Source organism: Dipodomys ordii, unplaced genomic scaffold (assembly GCF_000151885.1).
Source record: "Dipodomys ordii isolate 6190 unplaced genomic scaffold, Dord_2.0 Scaffold20, whole genome shotgun sequence".
Taxonomy (NCBI): domain Eukaryota; kingdom Metazoa; phylum Chordata; class Mammalia; order Rodentia; family Heteromyidae; genus Dipodomys; species Dipodomys ordii.
In genome coordinates, this window is record NW_012267236.1 from 18,048,168 (window position 1) to 18,069,341 (window position 21,174).

Genomic DNA, 21,174 nt, shown 5'->3' on the forward strand with positions numbered 1-21,174 from the left:
CAGCCAGATCACTAGTCAGTCAAAAGTAGTAAAGAGACACAGAATGCAAATGCATTTGGTGCACTTCCCATTCAACAGGAAATGGATAAAGGCACTAACTCTCTGTACTGTGGTCTGGATATGGTTTGCTTCTTAAGTTGTCTTGGGGTAGGAGCTTGATCTCTGTTGTAGTAATGCTAGTCAATGGCAAGACTTTTGGAGGCCAAACTTGGCAGACACCTGTAAGCCTGGTTGTCCTCAGAGGGAGTAATACAATTCTCATGAGACCCCTGTTAATTCCCTAAAGAGAGTTGTTATGAGAGTGAAACTGGCCTCCCTTCACTTTCTGCATTCCTGTCTTCACATATGTTTCTCTCTGTGTGTGTCTCCACTGTGAGGCTGTTTTCATCCTGGCCAGAGAAAGTACCTTGCCGTTTGTAATCTCAGCCTTCCAAACTATGTGATAAATCTTTTCCTTTATAAGTTACCTAGCCTCAGGTAGGTTGTGATAGCAGGTGAAAATTCATAAATACACATCTGCCTCTCTGGAGGTATAATATGGATGGCTTCTATTTGAAGGATTCAATTGAAAATCATTTGACAGTAGGTTTGGGGTGCAGGGAACAGGAGGCAGATAAGAATAGGGAAAAGAGGCCAAGGTGACAATGTTTTTCTATTGTCATCAATATTAAATAATGAGAGCCTTCAGCATTGTCTTCTTGGATTTGGCAGAAGATTATCCTGTGCAGGTCTGTGCATTTTCTCTGCATTGATGGAGAAAATCACAATAGCAAAATTGGGGAATGGGGGAATGCACCAAAGCCTGGAAGCAGCCAGAAGGCTGCATGTCTTGTTCTGCCTTGGATTTCTTGAGGGACAGAGGGAGGGAAGGCCAGCACACCTCTAGGGCTTCTTGTCCCAGCTCCGTTAAGGCTGAGGCTTTACAATTCTGCATTGATTATTTTTTCTGGGAGAAGGCCAAGGCAGCCTGTGTTGTGGCAACAGAGCCTAAAAACAGTGGGTCTTCTAGAACAGCATGTATTTTGGGGTTCCAGTTGGTGTCACATGTTGTGTTTCTGTGCCAGGAGTAGCTGAGCAGTGTCTTCATTCATATAAGAAGAGAAGAGACCCCAATGTCAATGAGACGTGACCACAAATTCCTGCCCTGTCTCTTGTCTACAAGTTATTCTTGATCTTGTGGAACTTCTTTTCTCTTCTCACCTGTAAGTGTGAAAAGCCTAACATGGAGAGAGTATGCACCTGCTCTCAGGAAGCTCGTATTGTACAGAGCCATTCAGAATGGGTTGCGTTACAGGTGATCAAGAAGAGACTGATTAAGCCCTGGGGATACAGAGAGGATACTTCCGTCTGAGTCACTGGGCAACCTCGCTGGGGAAGTGGCCTTTGGATCTTGGCAGGAGTGGATGGAGCAAGGCAGGCGGCAGGAAAGATCGCACGGATACTCAGCAATTCTCATCTTTTCACACAGCTCTGAATATACATGAGCCATGTGTAGCCTGCTTTGCTTGCACTAGGCTGGATGTTATTTGAGTTTTCCCAGATTTCAAATAGGTCCACTGGGCCCCTTTATCCACATGCAATTCTGTCCAAGACATACAGAAGAGGCAGATAAATAGATCCATGACATTGTACAACCTTGCTTACTTCTTGGCTAGCTAGCCAGGTTATTTGGTTCCCTACTCATTCTTTGAGGACGTTACAGGGAGTACAGCAGGGTGACCTTAGAGATCAGGTCGGACTGAGGGGGACCAGGTGTAGGGGAGTGGCACAGGGCCTTCCTGTTTCTGCAACTGCTTCAACTCCACCATTTCTTACCTGAGGTCTGACTGTCTCATTTTGGAGCCTTACTCAGCATATCTGCCCACACGTCCACTCAGTGACCATCGGCTGGGTGTTTACTAAAGCCACGCCACTTACTAGCGTGATACTCACTACAGTCACACCTCCTACTAGCATGCGCTCATCCTCCTCTGGCTCTAGACGCCCCAGAACCCTAATTATAAAACGAAGTGGAAGCACAATTGAGAAATACCACGAATCTCTGTGTGTCCAGAAGGGGGCGCCGAGTGCACTATAATGGGGCACTGCTGGGGGTGGGGGGTGGGGGTGGCACTCTAGGAGGCCTTCCAGGTTGTAAAAACCCCTTGCAATTGTCCTGCTCTGCTTTTCTGAGTATCTCTGCTCCACTCTCCTGGTTCACGTTCCATTCTGTCTAACACCCCAGCAGAAGTAGCCCTGCCGTAAAACACAGATGTTGGCCGTGTTAAAAGTCAAGGTTAACGAACTCCTAGCTTAACCAAATGACTTCCAGGCGGAAGCATGTTTTGTTGGATGGGGACGATCAAACGGGGCGGTAGATAAACAAATGGAGAGAGGAAGGGTGGGTGAACAGTCATAGGACTCAAGGGCGCATGTGAAAATGGAGCCAGGTAACTTGTGGGGATGTGTAAGGAGGAACAGTTGAGGGGAAATGATGGAAGGGATGACACTGATGGGGACACATTGTTCTCATAAGCTGACATGTTAAGTTAAAGCCCTTTGTTCATCAGCTTAAAGAATGTTAAGGGGAAAAAAAGAAGTATGGGCATTTTCACGATGTTGATTCTCCCAATCCAGGAGCATGGGAGGTTTTCCCACTTTCTTTTCTCATTGCTGGCATACAAAAAAGCCATTGATTTTTGAGGGTTAATTTTATACCCTGCTAATTTGCCAAAGTTTTTAATCAGCTCAAATAATTTGGGAGTGGAGTCCATGAGATTCTTTAAATACAAAATCATGTAATCTGCAAAGAGGGAGAGTTTCACTTCATATTTCCCTATTTAGATCCCCTTTATGTTTGCATCTTGTCTTATTGCTGTAGCTAGGCATTCTAATGCTAAATTGAAGAGAAGTGGAGAGAGTGGACATCCTTATCTCATTCCTGAGTTAAGAGGAAATGGCTTTAGTTTTTCACCATTAAGTATAATGCTGGCTATAAGTTTGTCTTATACAGCCTTTATTGTATGGAGGAATGTTCCCTGGATTTTTTTCAGAGCCTTCATCATAAAGGGGTGTCAAATGCTTATTCTGCATCTATTGAGATAACCATGTGGTTCTTATCCTTGCTCTTGTTGATGTGATGAATTATATTAATTGATTTGTGTATATTGAACCAGCTTTCCATCCCTGAAATGAATCCTGTTTGATCGTGGTGTATGAGTTTTTGGATGAATTGTTCAAGTCGATTGGCCAAAATTTGTTGAGAAGTTTTGCATCAATGTTCATCAAAGATATGGGTCTATTGTTCTCTTTCTTTGATGAGACTGTTCCTGGTTTTGAGATGAGGGTTATGATGGCTTCATAGAAAGAGTTTGGTAGTGAACTTTCTCTTTCAATTTCATTGAAGAGTTGGAGTATTGGTGTGAGCTCTGCTTTGAAGGCCTTGTACTTATCAATATTCTAACCTCATTCTTCAAGGAAATAGAAGAGGAATCAAAAAATTCATATGGAACAATAAAAGATCCCAAATAGCAAAAACGATGCTTAACAGAAAGAACAGTGCTGGAGGAATACCAATACCAAATTTCAAACTCTACTGCAAAGCCATATTAATCAAAAAGCTTGGTACTGGCACAAGAACAGACCTCAAGACCAATGGAATAGAACTGAAAACCCAGAAATGAACCCACAGACCTATAGCCATCTAATCTTCGATAAAGGAGCTAAAAAATAGAATGGAAGAAAGACAGCCTCTTCAGTAAAGGTGCAGGCAAAATTGGTTAATCATTTGGAGAAAACTAAAGCTAGATCCTTATATATCACCCTGCACCAGAATCAACTCCAAATAGATCAAAGACCTCGGAGTTAAAACAGACACTCTGAAAACATTACAGGATGGAATAGGGGAAACCCTAGGTCTCTATGGCAGAGGATGAAATTTTCTTAATAGAGACCCAGAAACACAATAAATCAAAGAAAGGTTGGACAAATGGGATTGCATGAAGTTGCAGAGCTTCTGAATGGCAAAGGACAAGGCTAGCAAGATCAATAGAAAGCCCATGGATTGGGAGAAGATCTTCACTAGCTATACAATAGACAAGGGTCTCATATCTAAAATATACCTAGAACTTAAAAAATTAAATCCCCCAACAACAAATCTTCAAAGAAACAACTGCCCAATAAATGAGTGGGCTAACGACTCACAGAGAAATTTTTCTGAAGAGGAAAGAAAGATGGCCAATAGACACATGAAGAAATGCTCAACTTCAAATCCAAACAACACTGAAATACCACCTCACTCCAGTTAGAATGGCTATAATCAAGAACTCTAATAACAACAGATGCTGGAGGGGATGTGGACAGAAGGGAACCCTACTGCATTGTTGGTGGGAGTGTAAACTTGTTCAACCACTTTGGAAAGCAGTATGGAGGTTCCTCAAAAGACTACATAGAGCTCCCCTATGACCCAGCAATCACACTTTTGGGTATTTACCCAAATGATCACAAACAAGACCACACTAAAGCTACCAGCACAACTATGTTTACTGCAGCATTATTTACCATAGCTAAGATATGGAACCAACCCAGTTACCCCTCAGTGGATGAATGGATCAAGAAAATGTGGTGTATATATACACAGTGGAATTTTATGCCTCCATGAGAAAGAATGACATTGTCCCATTTATTAGGAAATGGAAAGACTTGGAAAAAATTATATTAGATGAAGTAAGCCAGGCCTAAAGAAACATAGGTCCCATGGTTTCGCTTATTTGCAATAACTAGTATATGTCTGAGACAAGCAGAAATGGTCAGATAAGTTGACGTTCGGCAAAATGAACCCCAAGATAAGGACTCAAATGTTTTTTCTTTCTTGTGATTGTTTCTAACATATTTATAAGATGATTTCTTTGTTGCTTTGTATGTCCCTCCCCCATGGCATAACCCTTGTTTTCACTGTATTTGATGTTGGTATAATTTGTGTAGGGGAAGGGGAAAAAGCAAATTGTTTAAATAGTGATAAAGGTGGACCCATTGCAACAATGAGATGTACAAGTCGTTATGTCGAAAAACGAACTTTGCAACTTTGGCGGGGTGGGAGGGGGCAGTGGGCGGGATGGGAGGGCAGGGTTGGCAAGGGGAAACAAAGGAGGAGGAGGCAACAATGCTTGATAAGACATGTACTCATTACCTTGCTCATGTAATTGTAACCCCTCTGTACAGTATTTTCACAATTAAAAAAAACTTATTACTAAAAAGAAAAAGAAAAAAAGAAAGATGGAGGAGGAGAGGAAGAGGAGGAGGAGGAGGAGGAAGAAGAGGAAGAGGAAGGGGAAGAGGAAGAGGAAGAGGAAGAGGAAGAGGAGGAGGAGGAGGAGGAAGAAGAGGAAGAGGAAGGGGAAGAGGAAGAGGAAGAGGAAGAGGAAGAGGAAGAGGAAGAGGAGGAAGAGAGTTGGTATTGACCTCCAATACTGAGTATCCGCTGAGGAGTTCTTTGGAATCCTTTGGAGTTTGATCATTGTGGTGCTCTAACTAAAACAGTGTTAGGATTTTTGAATCGTCTTGAACTTTTTCTTCCAGTGCCCCGTTAACATCTTAGCAAGGATGGTGATATTGTCACAGTGTTCACAAGTGATTTCCCCTCTACTTTTGTCTTTTTGGATTTCAACTCTGTGCCAGTGACAAGCACTCCTTCAACTGAGGTCCCAGGCTCATGAGAGCAGCTTTCTCCAAGGTGCTCGGGTTTGGTCCATGTTGTCATCTGGGGCTTGTCTTTGAACACACTACACTCTCATCTTACTTTGAGTTGTTCATCTGGCTTTTCTTTACTGAATTCCACCTTATATGTTTGGAACACTAATTTCTACTCACACACAAAATGTGTGGATGTGGCAGTTGGTGATTGTGGGACATATTCAGGATGTGCCTAAAGTGACTGAGTTCAAGTACCTTCTGCAGATGGAATTGCGTAAACACTTATCCAAAGCCTCCTCCATCACCAAAACAGAGCTTGGGAAATCTAGTGTTTGCCCCTCTTTTGTGGGAGAAAATTTACCCAACAGATGCCAAGACTGTGCTTTGAAGTACAAGACTCCGCTTGATTTGTTTATACTCATTCCTTTGCTTGTCCGTGCAATCACTGTGAGCCTTGTTGATGCAAACTGTTCATTGGTCTGGATTTTTTTTCTCGGATCTAACTGTGGCTTTCCTGTCTCTCTTTGTATTTCTCTTCATTGTGGTTTCTTCACCAATGACTCTTTTTTGTCCCCTGGGATTCCCTCCAGCCTTACTTGTTTTTCTTGGAACAATTACTTTTCTCCAGAAAGAATTCTTCTGGAGATTCTTTCAACTCAGATTTTCTATCTTTGAGATCCTGCTTGTTCAACTAATAATAATAATAAGTAATTTCAGTTTAGATCATCTTAGTGGTTCTTGTCCCATACAATTTTGTTCTGCATGATCTCCCTTCCCCCAAACTTCAATTTTCTGTTGTTTTTTGACTTGGCTTGGTGCTGTTGCTCACCATTTTAATGAGTGTCAAATGAGATAAAATTCCTCAGTTGACCCTAATGTGATGGACCGTCTCCTGATCATTTTCCAAACTTTGCATGGAGCAAATCTTTGAGTTCCTTTCTCTTCTCTTTCTTCTCTTACTTCCTTTCACAGAAAAGATCAAACTGAGAAACAACGAGGAACGTGACAGTTTGAAGGGAAACAGAAATTACCGCTACACTAATTAGCACTCTCATTTTACAGAAGCAAGAAAACAGATTCAGAAAGATTGGAAACAGAACCTCCAAACAGAGTCTGAGTCATTCATGGGACCCAGTGGTGCATTCCCAGGGGAGGCTGTTATCAGAAAAGTACAGCCAGACTCCACCAGGGCTTACCAGCAGGCCTCTGCATTGCTCAAGGGCTGCACCTGTATGCAAGATCTTCCTTCTGCAGTGCATTTATAGTCTGTCCTCAGGGACATTGAATTTAGAAGCCACTGCTAAAGAAGGAGATAACTAACTGTGATCTATTCTGGGTGGAAATGCATCTTGTGAAGGCTGTGGGCTGTCTATTTTGAAGTGATGAATTCAATTTAATGCAGGTTTTCTCTTTAGATTTCTACCCCTATTAAGTATTTTGCAAGATTTTTTTATTACTCACTAAGAATCTAAGTTATTTCTTCTCATTTTTCTTGCAAAGAATGAGTTCAGTATTTCAGCTCTCCTCATTTATTGTTAATTCTCTTTTCCTGCTCATTTATTAGAAAAACCATTATTCCTTGTGGTTTATCTTTTTTTCCTCTCCTGAAGTGTTTATAAAATCCTAGCTCTTTTACTACTTAAAAACCATCTTTTCATTTCTTCCCTGAGTTTAACTGGTTTGTCATTCAGATGGGAAATCATCAAATTCTCTCCTTCACTCTTACCATTTTTCACTACCAAACTTCTTTAAACTTATAATTTCCTCGCTCTCCCTGTTAAAGCGATAATGACAGTTTCTATTTGCACCTTGTCAAGAGGGAAAGGAACTGCAATTCTTTTTAATGCAATGAAATAAACTTTTACTGACCACAAACTAACTAATGCATGTGAAATATCAGGTTCCTGGGGACCATACAGTATATACCCATGTGGTTATTGTGATTTCCAAGCATTATTTTTGTTGACCCCAAACTTATAAAAAAATAGACAAGAAATGAGCTCTGCCTCTGCTTGAAATCTGGTAGACGACTTTTCTTCACAGCCACAGAAAGTTCAAGTCTGGCGATAGGCTTGAAGCTTGTCAGTTACCACATCATGTCCTTCCTTGGATCTCTTCTATGAGTTATCACCTTGACAACTCCATGTGGTTTTGCAACCTTGGCCCCCAAATTAATGTTCAAAGTTTTGGGTATGGTTAAGATGGAATGGCTTCTTTCCATGTCTCAAATCCATGTCACCTCCTCTGCTAGTCTCCTGATCTTTTCTTCTTCCCTTCTGCAGTGCTATTTCCCAAATTCTGTTAATAGTGTGTTTGTGTATTTATCTGGCCTTATTATATCTACTGAGAAGTTTCTTTTCACTGTCAGAGAAGAGGGGCTCCTTATTCTGAGCTGTATTGCTTGGCACCCTGTTCGCTGTTCAGAAAATAAAAATGTCAAATTGATAAGAACACTGGACACAGAGTTCTTATTTTAGAAGTTCTTATTTTGGAAGTTCTAGTGGAAGAGCAAGAATTCTTTGTAGAGGCAGAGATTTGGGAAGAGTATGGGAAAAATGAGATTTATAACTAAATCACAAATCAGTAGTGAAATTTCATGTTGGATAAAGGAGGTGCTTAGCATACCTGTACAAAAAGTGAAAAGGAATTAAAAATAATATGAGGAGTTACTTGTTATTGGTTCATGGTGAACCTTCCTTTGTGGTTGAAGAAGGTATGTTTAGAGGGAAAATTTAAGGTGTCATGTGTACATTTGCTTGTTGGTTATTCCTTACAGCAGAAACCTAGCAAGGCAGGGTGGATTATCAGCTGAGACTAGCAAGGTAGGGTGGATTGACTATCAGCTGAAACCCAGCAAGGCGGGGTGGACTATCAGCTGAGACCTAGCAAGGTAGGGTGGACTGACTATCAGCTGAGACCTAGCAAGGTAGGATGGGCTATCAGCTGAGAAGGTTATGATGAGCAAAGAAATAGAGTAATTGGGTGGGGACCATCTTTCCCTAAGGACAAACAAGAAGAAAGAGGGAATAAGGATGGGAGGAAAAGACAAGGAAGGAAGTAATAAAGGAAAAGACAAAGAAGGAAGGAGGAAATGAAGGAGATAAAGGAAGGGAAGATGGAAGGAAGGAGTCAAGTAAGTATGGAAAGAAGGTAAGAAGGAAAGAAGAAAGGATGGAAGAAAAGAAAGAACCCATCTTCTAAAGAGCCTTGGAAGAGTGAGTGTAAGCATTTTGAACATTTCCACACAGTTCCATGTTGGGTAGGTTGTGATCATGTGAAACTTTGTTTGCTTTTGTAATTCTCCACATGCTCCTTTTTCTTTATTCCCAAAGGTTCTAATTGATGGTGATAATGATGATGATAATGGTGGTGGTGATGGTGCTGGTGGTACCGGGACTGACTTTAGGGCTTCGTACTTACTAGAAGCTTGTTAGTTCCTCCGAAGTAGCTTGGATGACAAGCATGCACCACCAGGCCTTTTTCTTGCCTTTCTCCCAGCAGAGTAGTTTTAAACACGTTCATCTTCCTTAAAGCTGTCATGAGAACTGGAAAAGTCTAAGGTATTCTTGACATAGCTGTGATGTCTTAAGAGAAGATCTTGCAACTAGGAGTTGATTTGATGAAAAGGCCAGTGCCTTGTACTAGCGTTAAAATACAGAGAACTGCTGGTGAATTAGTGCTTCCTCAACAAAAACCAGTCTGAAGGTGTGAGAGCGTCAAGGTGGGGAGGGGATGAGAGCAAGGAGGGCAGTCGATATCTCATCATCATACCCCTGGGGGCCCACAGAGCTGTGGGTTTGGAAGGAGAGAAGCTTTTAAGAAGAAAAATGGTGCATATCAATGGTGCAGTAAAATAAGTGTTTTCACATTTTACTTAGAGGAAAACAGAGTGTACATTTTAGTAGAGAAAAGTGGATATTTAAATAATTTATCAAACTTCATTCCTTAGGGGAAAATGCGGAGTAGTAACATCTCCATAACTCTCTAGAAAGGGATCCATTTTCAGTTTCCAAAAGGAGAAAACCTAAAAATAAGAAGGGCTGGAAAAAAAAAGACCGTGGTTAAAAACACCAGCAGGGAGTCCAAAGCCCTCTGTTTGGTCCTAGTTTTGCAGCATGGTGGTTGTCTGACACTGGGCTAATTTGGTGTTGGTCCTAGTTTTTATTTTCTTTTCCCTCACTTGCAGATCCCTGTGTTTTCTCACGTGTAGTGTGGTGAGAAACTGGATCTGCCCAGGAATTGGCTTCATGGGTCCCATGTCTCACTGCTTTCCTCTCCTGAAGTCTAGAGTCTCCTGAGATGTTTCCACGCTGGTGATTCCTACTGTCTAGGGTTTGGTTGTATTTTCTCTGCCAATTAAAGAAAAGTTTTAAAGGAAAGTGTTTATAGCAGGCAGAGCAGGTCCATTTAAATGCAAAAGTAACTGTGAAAGGAAGAGCAAAACAGACAAGGAGGGACCAAAAACCTGGTGTTCCTCCTCTCTCTCTCTCTCTCTCTCTCTCTCTCTCCCAGGTCTCCATTTTCATCCTCTGAGGGTGTGTTCCTGTTTGGATTGGTCAAGGGGTGGATTTGTGCTTTGGAGACTCTTGTGATAGGTTTCCCCATCTCTTTGAGTCATCTCTCCTTCCCTCAGGGGTACAGGTCTCTTTCCCTCTTTCCCTTCTCCCTTCCCCTCCTTCCCTTTCTCTTCCCCTCCTTCTTCCTTCCCTTCCTCCCCTCCTTAGTTGGAATAAGTACCAGTCACCCTCTTCTACTAGCCAAGGAGCCTTAACTTCCCCTCACTGGGAACACAGAAATCTCTGAACTAGAGTCTCTGTCTTTCAACTCGTGTGGTCATTTTTTTAAACAAAAATTTAGAGCATTTGTATTAAAATGACTATAACTGCATCAGAACCATCCTGGCCAATGGTGGAGAGTTGTTTACTACCATCCATTCCCCTCTATCTTTTCCAAAGTCTGAAGATTTCTGTCATTAACCTGCCAGGACTCCCTGTCTTGTGCTCCCTGTTTAAGATCTTGCAGAGTCTGGGACAAAGCCGCCGTGGCAGGTGCAGTCATGCTACACCATCACTGCTCCTTATGAGCTGGGCTGTTATTAACACAAACAAAAAAACATGAGTCAAAATAAATGACAAGAGAAAGGTGCTGTGTTTTTCTTAGCAGCTAATTGGTTTGTTGTGCTGAGAATGAGCTTGTAGATGGATGCAATATAACCTCCCCCACAACCCTGGGGAAGATGTGTTAAGTGTGGGTGTGTAAGGGGAAAAATGACTAAGGGAAAAAAATTAAGTTGCTATGAGACACAGAATCTGCTCTGAAATTTCAAGCAGCATTTTATCATGTTTGAAAGAGTTTTAGCAATACACAGGATAGCTTGATATTTAGAACATAATGAACATTGATATTATTAATATGCGACAGGGTGTCTTGGCTGAACTGAGGTAAGGCTTTTAATACCCTGGCAAAACAGAGTTAGGCTATCTTCCCTTTCCTATATATGCTCAAGGACCTTCTAGAAACAAATAGACCAATAAAGTGTCAAGAGTTAGAAATAGAAGATAATTCATGTATTTTATTATATGGCACTAATAGTTTTATTTTTCGCAGAATAATTGTTTTATTCTGGTAGTCTAATAGGAGAAAGCTAAGTTTCTGAGTTTTCATATTTTCTATTTTAAACATTTAATGTTTTATCCAAAATAACATATTTACATGGTTTAAAAAGATAATGGCTAGTCGGGCACAAGTGGCTCACACTTGTAATCCTAGCTACTCAGGAGGTTGAGATCTGAGGATCGTGGTTCAAAGCCATCCTGGGCAGGAAAAGTCCGTGAGACTCTTATCTCCAATAAACCACCAAAAAACCACAAGTGGTGTTGTGGCTCAAGAGGTAGAGCGCTTGCCTTGAACTGAAGAGTTGAGAAACAGTGCCCAGGTCCAGAGTTCAAGCCCCACAACTGACCAAAGAAAAAAAAAAGATAATGGCTAAGAAGTTTTATAGCAAAAGCAACACAACAATTCTTTCCCTCTCCCTTCTTGACTCTGAAAATGTGTTTACATAATTGAAATTAAGCCAATTTCACTTTTGTCAGCTATTTATTTTGATACATATTTCCTCTTCCCAAATAATAATTTTGCTACTTCTTGACTGATCAATTTTTGTTGTTTTTTTTTTGTCAGTCATAGTGCTTGAACTCTGAGCCTGTGTGCTGTCCCTCAGCTCTTCAGCTCAAGGTGAACGCTCTACCACTTGAGCCACAGTGCCACTTCCAGTTTTCTGGTGGTTAATTGGAGATAAGAGTCTCACGGACTTTCCTGCTTGGGCTGGCTTTGAACCATGATCCTCAGATCTCAGCCTCCTGAGTAGCTAGGTTTATAGGCGTGAGCCACTGGTGCCTGGCTTGACTGATCAATTTATAAGTAATGTGTTCCCCTTCTCTTGTGGAGTGAAAGGCCTCATGACCTCAGCATTCTTCTCTATGCTTGGAACTTAGACGACTTTTTCCTTTCTTTTTCCCTCCCAAGCTGGTATAGTCTAAACCAACTTGTTTTCAGTGTTTATATTACCATTGTTATATAAACATTATTCAGAGATGAGCCACGAAAAAGTCTAGTCTACTTCTATTTTCTTGTAATTTCCCTCCACTTTTAGTCATTACTAAAATTACTTATCTTCTTTCAGTTGTTTTGTTATATCTTGGCATTTTTATACTGTTAAGAATACATGTAAATTCTCTCTTCATGCAGTAAAAAAATTAGATATTACTTCCAGACATTTTAGTGTTCCAATGCATTCCTGCTCCATCTTGGCTTAAGTAGCTGGCTCAAGTCCACTTTTCTTCTGACCAATGGGGAAATCTCTCAACCCCCTGCCTATTGTTTATCTTGTGTTCTGGATTCAACTTATTTCTTCTTGCTTAACTTATTTTCATCTTGATGAGGCACACTCTTAGTATTTTTCTTTCTTTTTCTTTCTATAGTGTTTTTCTGAGTAGGCATGTAGGAGCTATATTTTTTTGTGTCCCTCTAAGTCTAAAGATAATTAAAAACATGACACATACAAATTAACTAAGGTAATTCATTCTTCCTACAAACGTTCATCTAAGGACATTCTGTGTCACATCCAAGTTCTTAGATGTGGAAAGAAATATTAGAAATAACAATACATTTTCTATTAACCTAATTCTTAAAATTTTAACACAAAAAACCAAGACAATTTAAAGCATTTATTTTTCTGTTTGTGATATGGTCACTAGAGCCCTGGATGTACTACATGTTAAGCAAGTAAGGATTTGATCATTAAATTGCTGCCTAAGCCTAAAAGCAATCTTAGCTCAAATGAATTCAGTTGGAAAGATTTCCACAATTAGGTATAGTTAGGTTAAAACAGAGACTTCTGTTCTCTACTTCCCTACTCCTCTGCTCTACCCACTGAGTGAGTATTTCTACCTTTTTTCTTCTCTCTTGTAGTAGCCACAAAGATTTGATAAGAAGTACAGATGTGGCATATTTATGTTAATATGGCTATTTCTGAATCAACTTCTTCATTTTGTCTCAAATCTCTCAGCGAGTAACGGTGAGAAAGAAGGTACTAACTTTTATAGAAATTAGTAACACTAACTCTTTTATTCTAGAAAAGATTTGCTGCTAATAATCTCTTTCAGTTAACAGTGGGTAATTTTGAAGCTGAAGTCAGGCTGATTTTATTGCCTACAATTCTAAGAGAATATGACTGTCACTATCATTAATAACATATTAAGTACCAGCAAAACACTTTGCAAGTTCATATAGATAATACATAGGTAATACTTTTATCAGCAAAATGTGCTTAGTACTGTTAAAAAAGTTAAAGTTTGTGAAGTATACCATATGCTAAACACTATGTATTTTTTTCTGAGGCCATTTGCTGAGATTGAGATAGAGGGTTTTTTTTTGCTGTGTAGAAGATATGGAAATTTATATCTTACATGATGAAACATTCCACTTCCTTGGATAAAAATCTCTCATTATCTCTTTTGTAAAATGAATCTTTGGGCCCCAGAGAACAAAAAATCCTTAGAAAGTATGAATAAAGGATAAAGTTTCTCTTCATAATGCCCCTAAATGAGAGGAAATGATTCAGAAAAGATAGGTACCAGCATTTACAAACAGTAGGTTTTCTTAGGAAAAATACCTGTAATTTCTTGAGAGTACTGTATTAGGAGTTTAGACACTATTATAACAAAGCAATTGCTAAAAGTCATTATTTCTGAGTATGCATTCTGGAATAGTTTTAGTTTATTTAGAATTCATAGATTCATACACATGTATTATATTACTGGTTCATAGTTTTAAAATATTAGGTCAATGAAGGTATGTATAAGCATGTCAAAGAAAGAGAAAGAAAAGGAGAGGAAAAGAGAAAGAGATGAAGAGAGCAAGGGAGAGGGAAGGAGGAAGGGAGGGAGAGAGGGAGATTGTATGACTTCATTAGAGAAATACCGCTTAAATTTATTGGCCACTTACTTTGTCCAGTTGACCTCATGCTTGAGTTTTCCTTACAGAATATCTTGTGTCTTCCTTTGTCTCCATTGCATAGGTTAAGAGCCTCAGAAGGGCTCTGTAGTATGGAGCCATTGTAAAATCTACACATATTACCAATTGGAAGGACTGTGTTTCTAATCACATTGCCTTTTTCCCCCTAACAAGCATGGCAATTTATCTGGGAAGGGTTTTTATGTCAGCCAATACTTCGTCAAAAACCTCATGTATGTTTGGTGGGTTCATTATGAGGACTCCTATTGGTAGCAGAGAATTTTTTTTATCTTAAACTTCCACAAGACACCTACATTAGATTTGGAGACTTGAGAGTCTTGTGCTCATACATGTGGTGAGTCAGTTAATTCAAAGATTTCCAGTTAAAACATTTATGGAGAAACTTGACCAAACCCTTCCTCCTCTTCACCCTCTCTGCATCTCCCTCTTCTTCTTTCTTCCTTCTTCTTCTTTCCCAACTTCTCTCTTCTTCCTTCTCATCCTCTTCCAATGCTTCCTCCTTCTTCCTCCTCTTTTTCATCTTTTCCCTCTTTTCCATCACTTTGGTGATATTGGGATTTGAACTCAAGTCCTTATATGCTTGGTAGGCAAGTTTAATACTATTAGATCTTTTCTCTCAGACATTAAAAAAAAGCAACACGCTTTTATTTTTATTTCTTATTTATTTTTTGTCAGTATGGGGCCTGAACTCTGGGCCTTGGCGCTGTACCTGGGCTGTTCAGCTCAAGGCTAGCACTCTACCACTTGAGCCACAGTGCCACTTCCAGTTTTTTCTGCTTATGTGGTGCTGAGGTGCTCAGGGCCTCATGCATACAAGACAAGAACTCTACCACTGAGCCACCTTCCCAGCCCAGCAACACATTTTTTAATATGCAAGTTTTCTTTTTTATTATCTTTAAGTAGTTGTACAAAGGTAACAAAGTAGTTTATGAGTACAATGCAGCTTGATCACTGTCACCCCTTCATCAGTCTCCCCCTCTCCAACCTGACCCTTTCCTTCACTCTTCTTCATTTTTAAGGATATACAATGAATATTATGACTGTATTCTCTCCCCTTCCTTTTGATATCTTTCTTTTCAACCCATTTTCTGGTGTTTATTTTGTTGGGCTATGAGTTATAGTATCTAAGGAATTACACTGAGTTTTCTCTTGAACTTACCATATTTCAGTTAATATACCCCAAAGTGTTTACATATATTTATAAATGAATTCTAGGTTCCTGATTTGCTTTATATAGCATAGTTATTTGTCTAGATCCTTCTATTTCTTCATAAATCATTGCCAAGCCAGCATTACAGAAGATACTCACAGATATCCTGTAAACAGAATATCAAATGAAAGAGGTGGAGAAACAGATCCTACCAGATGAGCAGATAAACATAGGAAACACAGAGGAGACACTACCTCCAAATGGGCTGCAACCTAATAGGATCTACTACATATGTCTCAGTTTTAACACTTAATATTAATGCATGCAATTCTCCAACCAAGAGACATAGTTTAGCCAGGAGGATCAAAAGGCACGCACCACCATCTGCTGTATACAAGAGACACATCTCATTGACAAACACAGATATTTAGTCAAGGTGAAAGTCTGGAAATAAGCCTTCCAAGCAAATGGCCATTGGAAACAGTAGCAATACTACTAGCTGATAAAGCAGATTTCAAATAAAAACTTGTAGAAGATATTAGTAAGGAAACTACATATTAGTAAAGGGAATTGTCCATCAGGAAGACCATAGTTCCCTGATATTTTTGCTTTAGTTATTTTTCAGATTTGGCTTTCCAGCTTATGTTCAGATGGCCTGGCCTTTGATTCTCTTACGTGTACCTTTTAAACTATGACTAAAGATACACTCCATCATGCTCAGCTTGTTGGTTAAGATGAAGTTTTTTTACTTGAACTAATTTCAAATTATAATCCTCCTGACCTTTGATGGATCTAGTGGCTGGGATTACAGGTTTGAGCCATAATGCCAAGCCCAGAAATCCCTGTTGTTGTCTTGAAGGTATTATGTCAATATAAATCATGAATTATTGTTTCCATTTGCCACCTACTCAAGTTTAAATCTATCAGAGGTGAACTAGCTTATCAAATGGAGCCAAAAAAAAAGAGCTAAAAATATACCTTAGCGTTTGACAAGGTTTCAGGTGCAACAACCTTTAGAAGGGGAAGAAAATCCCTTCTTAGACAGAGATGATGAACCATAATGGAATGGTAAAAGTGAACTTATAATAATGAGAGAGGCTGGGAGGTCTGGACAAGAATGCTGCCCAAGCACAGGTCAGTGATGAGAAATGTGTGTGGGTTCAACGAAGATCAAGCCTGTATCTTTCTGGTATTCCACATATTCTTCCTTTATGCTTACTCATTTTGAATGACTTCACATTCCACTTCCACATATTTCCAACTTTTCTAGGTATCTGACATCTCTTCCCTGGACTGGCAGCCAACTACATTTATCTGGCCTTGACCTTAAGAATTGAATATCCCTCTCAATATCTCACTCTTTAGAGTCCTTTTCCATAGACTCATACTTTGAGCATCCTAGGAAAACAGCTTGTCTGGTGAAGCTCAGCTTCCAGTATCATGCATCTCACTCAAGTCTGCATGGGGCTGCCCCTCATGTGGCTTGCTGGAGAAAAGTCACCATAAAAAGAGTCTGTGTTCTGAGACAGAAATGGCTAATTTAGTGCCTTTCAGTTGTACAGTTCTTTGAAAGAATAACCACCAATAAGATACACTAGTCTATGGGAGGCTTTGAATGCCAATGACAAGTTTGTATTTTGATTTTGCAGGAAATAGAGGAAATAAAGACCTGTGAACTATTGATGATGTGATATGCTAGGGTTATATAATAGCCCAGGCAGGGAGCTTAGAAGTGTGGAGAGGAAGTGATAGGTTCTAGAAGTGGAAACTACAACAGATAAGTGACCAAAGGAATGTGGAAATAAGGTAGAGAGCAAATAGAAAAGTTCTGATTCTCTGAGCGTAGACATAGCCCTATACACAAGCAGACCATGTGCTCTCTGTCCCCATATGAACCCACCCTACCATATCCTTCTCATTGGTTTCTTCCACTACCATCTTCAAAAGCAGCAAATATTCTAGAATATGTCACTTAAGATATGTTAATTCAGATTATTTGTATTCAAGAAAGTTTATGAAATTTCTTGTTTTTTTAAAAAATAAAGTGTACTGTGACAAATCTTTTTTTAATGTTAATCAGTTTAAGAAGACTGAAATTCTTTTCAGATCATGTTTCTCTGCTTAGATTTTTCTATAACAAAACTAAGACCATATTTCTGTTAGTTTAGAAATTTCTCTAATTTTTCAAGAAATGTGAAGATGATGATGATTTGAACTTGTTTGAAATGGGAAGATGGCCCTTGGGTTCAGAAATTTAAGAAAAATTAATACATACCCACTCAATTTTGAGATTCTATCAAGATACCACTTTCCTCCTTTGTTTTCTATTTTATTTACCTTGGGCAGTGTCCTTTAAGAAAGATGGGGAGAAAAACATGATGGAGACTCTTCCCGGAGATAGGAAAGGGAACTCATGCCTCTGGTTATTTTGATAATATATGTTGGCACTTTTGTTTATCCTACCTGTGCCTGTGGCCTACAGGCCTGTGCTGAGCATGAGTTATAAAAAAAGGAACAAATCCAGCTCAGTCTTTGGGAAATAAATGGTGAATGGACAGACTCCTGGGTATTTTGAGGAAGAATTCATTTTTTAACAAAAATCTAAAACGAAAACCAAACTGACAGTCCAACAAAATGAATACCAGGAAACTGGCACTTGAAAGGTCTGAGAGAGAGAGGTCAAGGAAAGTAAGACAGAAAATGAAGAAAGGAATGGGGGGGGAGAGAATTCAGTCCTAATATTCAATCAATGTCCTATGAAACAAAGGGAGGGATTTGACCAAAGGGGGTGACAAAATGCTTTGTATTTATCATCCGATTTGTTGGATGATAACTCCTTTGTACAGCTACTTAAAGGTAATAAAATATAATTTGAAGAATGAACATACTAAGACCAAAATCAGCTAGATTAAAAAAAAAGATTTAGAAAGCAGTCGAGGGGAAAAGATGTTCATTTATTAGCTAGCTTTATGCAGTATGCAGTAGTTAATTTGAATTGAACCCTGATTACTGAGGAATTAAGAAAGGAATGACATCACATTTCTAGAAGATTGAAAGACAATGACATAAGAGGAGAAAGGGACTTTTAGGATAGGAATATAGCATAGACAGTGGGATTGTGTGGTGAGGACAGAAAGGAGCCATGCTTTGAGGCCAGGCTGTGAAGCGCTTGAGTGCCAGCTTGAAGAGTGGATCTGATCTTGAGGCAGTGGTGAGACCAGGAACATCCACCTTGTGCTATGGAAATGAGATCTGGCCTGGACCACAGCATCCTCACCTCCATATTTTTGCCACTTTCCTTGCTTTTCTCCAAAACAGACGACCAAAGCAGGTTGCTGGCTGTCTTTACTTCCCACATATCTCTTATTCCATTCCGATCTGTGTTTCTGTTTTTGTTAACTTGTTTTTGTTAAGACTACCATATGCCAAATCTAAGGGTCATATGGTGCTCATTCTCACCCAGTTGGCAGAGTGTTCCAGAGAGTTCTCCTCTCCCTTCCTGTCACACTTCCCTGTTGGGAACCAGCTACTCATTCATCCCTCCTCCCACACAGCCCTCTGCTTCCCCTGTGCTGTACCATTTCTTGTCCCTTATGATTTTGATTTAGAACAGATTCCAGAATTCTTTCCTGGTCACTCTTTTCTTTGGGTTAAAAAATCTCTTTCTAGGAGAGTTCCTCCTCATGCATACATCTATCTCTTTCAGCTTCTTTTGTCACAGGGAAGAACATTATCTCACCTCATTATTCAGAAACTGAGCAATTAGTATCACTCTCCTCTCCTTATTTAGGAAATCTTACTCTACTATATCCAATAGCAAAACCTTTTAAAAATACTTATTATCTTTAAGTAGTTGTACAAAGGAGTGGTTGAAGTAACTTACATTCCCATCAACAGTATAATAGACTCCCCTTTGTCCACATCCTCCCTAGCATTTGTAATTATTAGTTTTCTTGACAATGGCCATTCTAACTGGGGTGAAGTGGAATTTCAGTGTTGTATTGTTTTGCATTTCCTTTTTGGCCCAAGATGCTGAACATTTCTTCATTTTTACTTCTGAGAAGTCTCTCTTTAAGGCCTTAGCCTACTGATTAATTGTGTTACTGTTTGGTTTAATTTTCCAAGTTCTGATTATATTCTGGACATTAGGCCCTAGTCTGATGAAAGATGTGAAAGACCACAATAATGGAAACTCAATATTTGAAAAAGGAAATAGAAGAAAACTTAAGGAAATGGACTTTTATGTTTCTGGATTGGAAAATTTTACTTTGTAAAAATGGCAATAATGCCCAAAGCAATTTACAAGTTCAATGCAATACCTCTCAAAATCTCAACATTCTTCCATGGGATAGAGAAAGCAATCTAAAAATTCCTATGGAATAACAAAAAACACTGAATAGAAAAAGTAATCCTTAGCAAGAATAGTGTTGGAGGAATAATAATAACACCAAACTTCAAAGTTCATTATAAAGCTATAGTAATAAAAACACCTGTATACTGGCAGAAAAAATAGGCCTCAGGGCCAATGGAACAGAATAGAAGACCCAGAAATGAACTCAGAGACTTATAGCCATTTCATATTTGATAAAGGAGCCAAAACATATGCTGGAAGAAAGACAGACTCTTCAACAAATGATGCTGACAAAATTGAATAGCCACATGCAGAAAACTGAAGCTACATCCTTATATATCACCTGGCACTAGCATCAATTCAAGACCTCTCATTACCATGGTTTCTGCATGTATTGATTCTCTCCAATGTGGTTTTCTAGTTTTGTTCTAATTTATCACAGGGTAATCCCATGTGCCAAATAAGATGTGGGTATTCTGGGTCCTAAAGGAATCTGTGTTCTCTTTGTTGCCAGCTTTAACAGATCCTCTAGAAATAAGGCCAGACTCTAGTTCCAAACACTCACCCATATTAGGAAAAATAATGACATAATATATAGAGAAATGGAGAAATGAATTTATTTAGATTTTTAACCAAAACTAGGGCGAGAAAAAGTCTTGTCCTGTCTCAGCCTTGCCTGGGATATATTGTTGCAACTTAAAATTAGATAAATCCTAATTCTTAGTCCCCTTCTACACCAAGAGTTACCTTCTGTGTTATTGCACGCTATTTTCACACTGTATTGTGATTCCTTCCCTTTCTAAAAGCTAGCTCTTTGGCAGGAAGAAAGACACCTTCTAAGAGGCTGCTCAAATTATTCATGGGGATAGTACCCATAGCAATAGACTTGGGGTTAGAATTCTTGTTTCTTAATTCTAAACCTTGTGACTTATTTTGTTCATGTATAAACAAATACCCTGGAGTGATTTTTTTTATGTATTTTCAAATTATCTTTAAGTGGTTGTACAAAGGAGTTGCCGTTTAACAAAGCAGTTTATGGATACAATGCATCTTCCCTACCTTTCCTACCCACCCTTTCCTACCTTTCCTACCCTTCCTATCTCTCTTCCATCTACCTGTTCTCTCAATCTTCTTAATTCTGTAGGATATACATCAGATTCTTGACTGTATACCCTTCTTCTCCTCTTCATTTCTCTACCTTTTTCCTCTAGGCCCCACCACACTCCTTTAAAGTACCTGTTTCCTGGTGCTTATTTTGTTGAACTTTGCCTTTGCCTTTGTTTGAATTCGCCTTGAATCTACAGTATTTCAGTTAATAAATTTGTCTACAATTGCATACCACCCAACATATTGACTTAAGTTTATAAGCTAAATCTAGTTTCTATATATAAGGGAAAACATGCATCTTTTGTCTTTCTGGACCTGACTTATTTCACTTAATATACACTTTTCCATTTCTTTTTTTTTT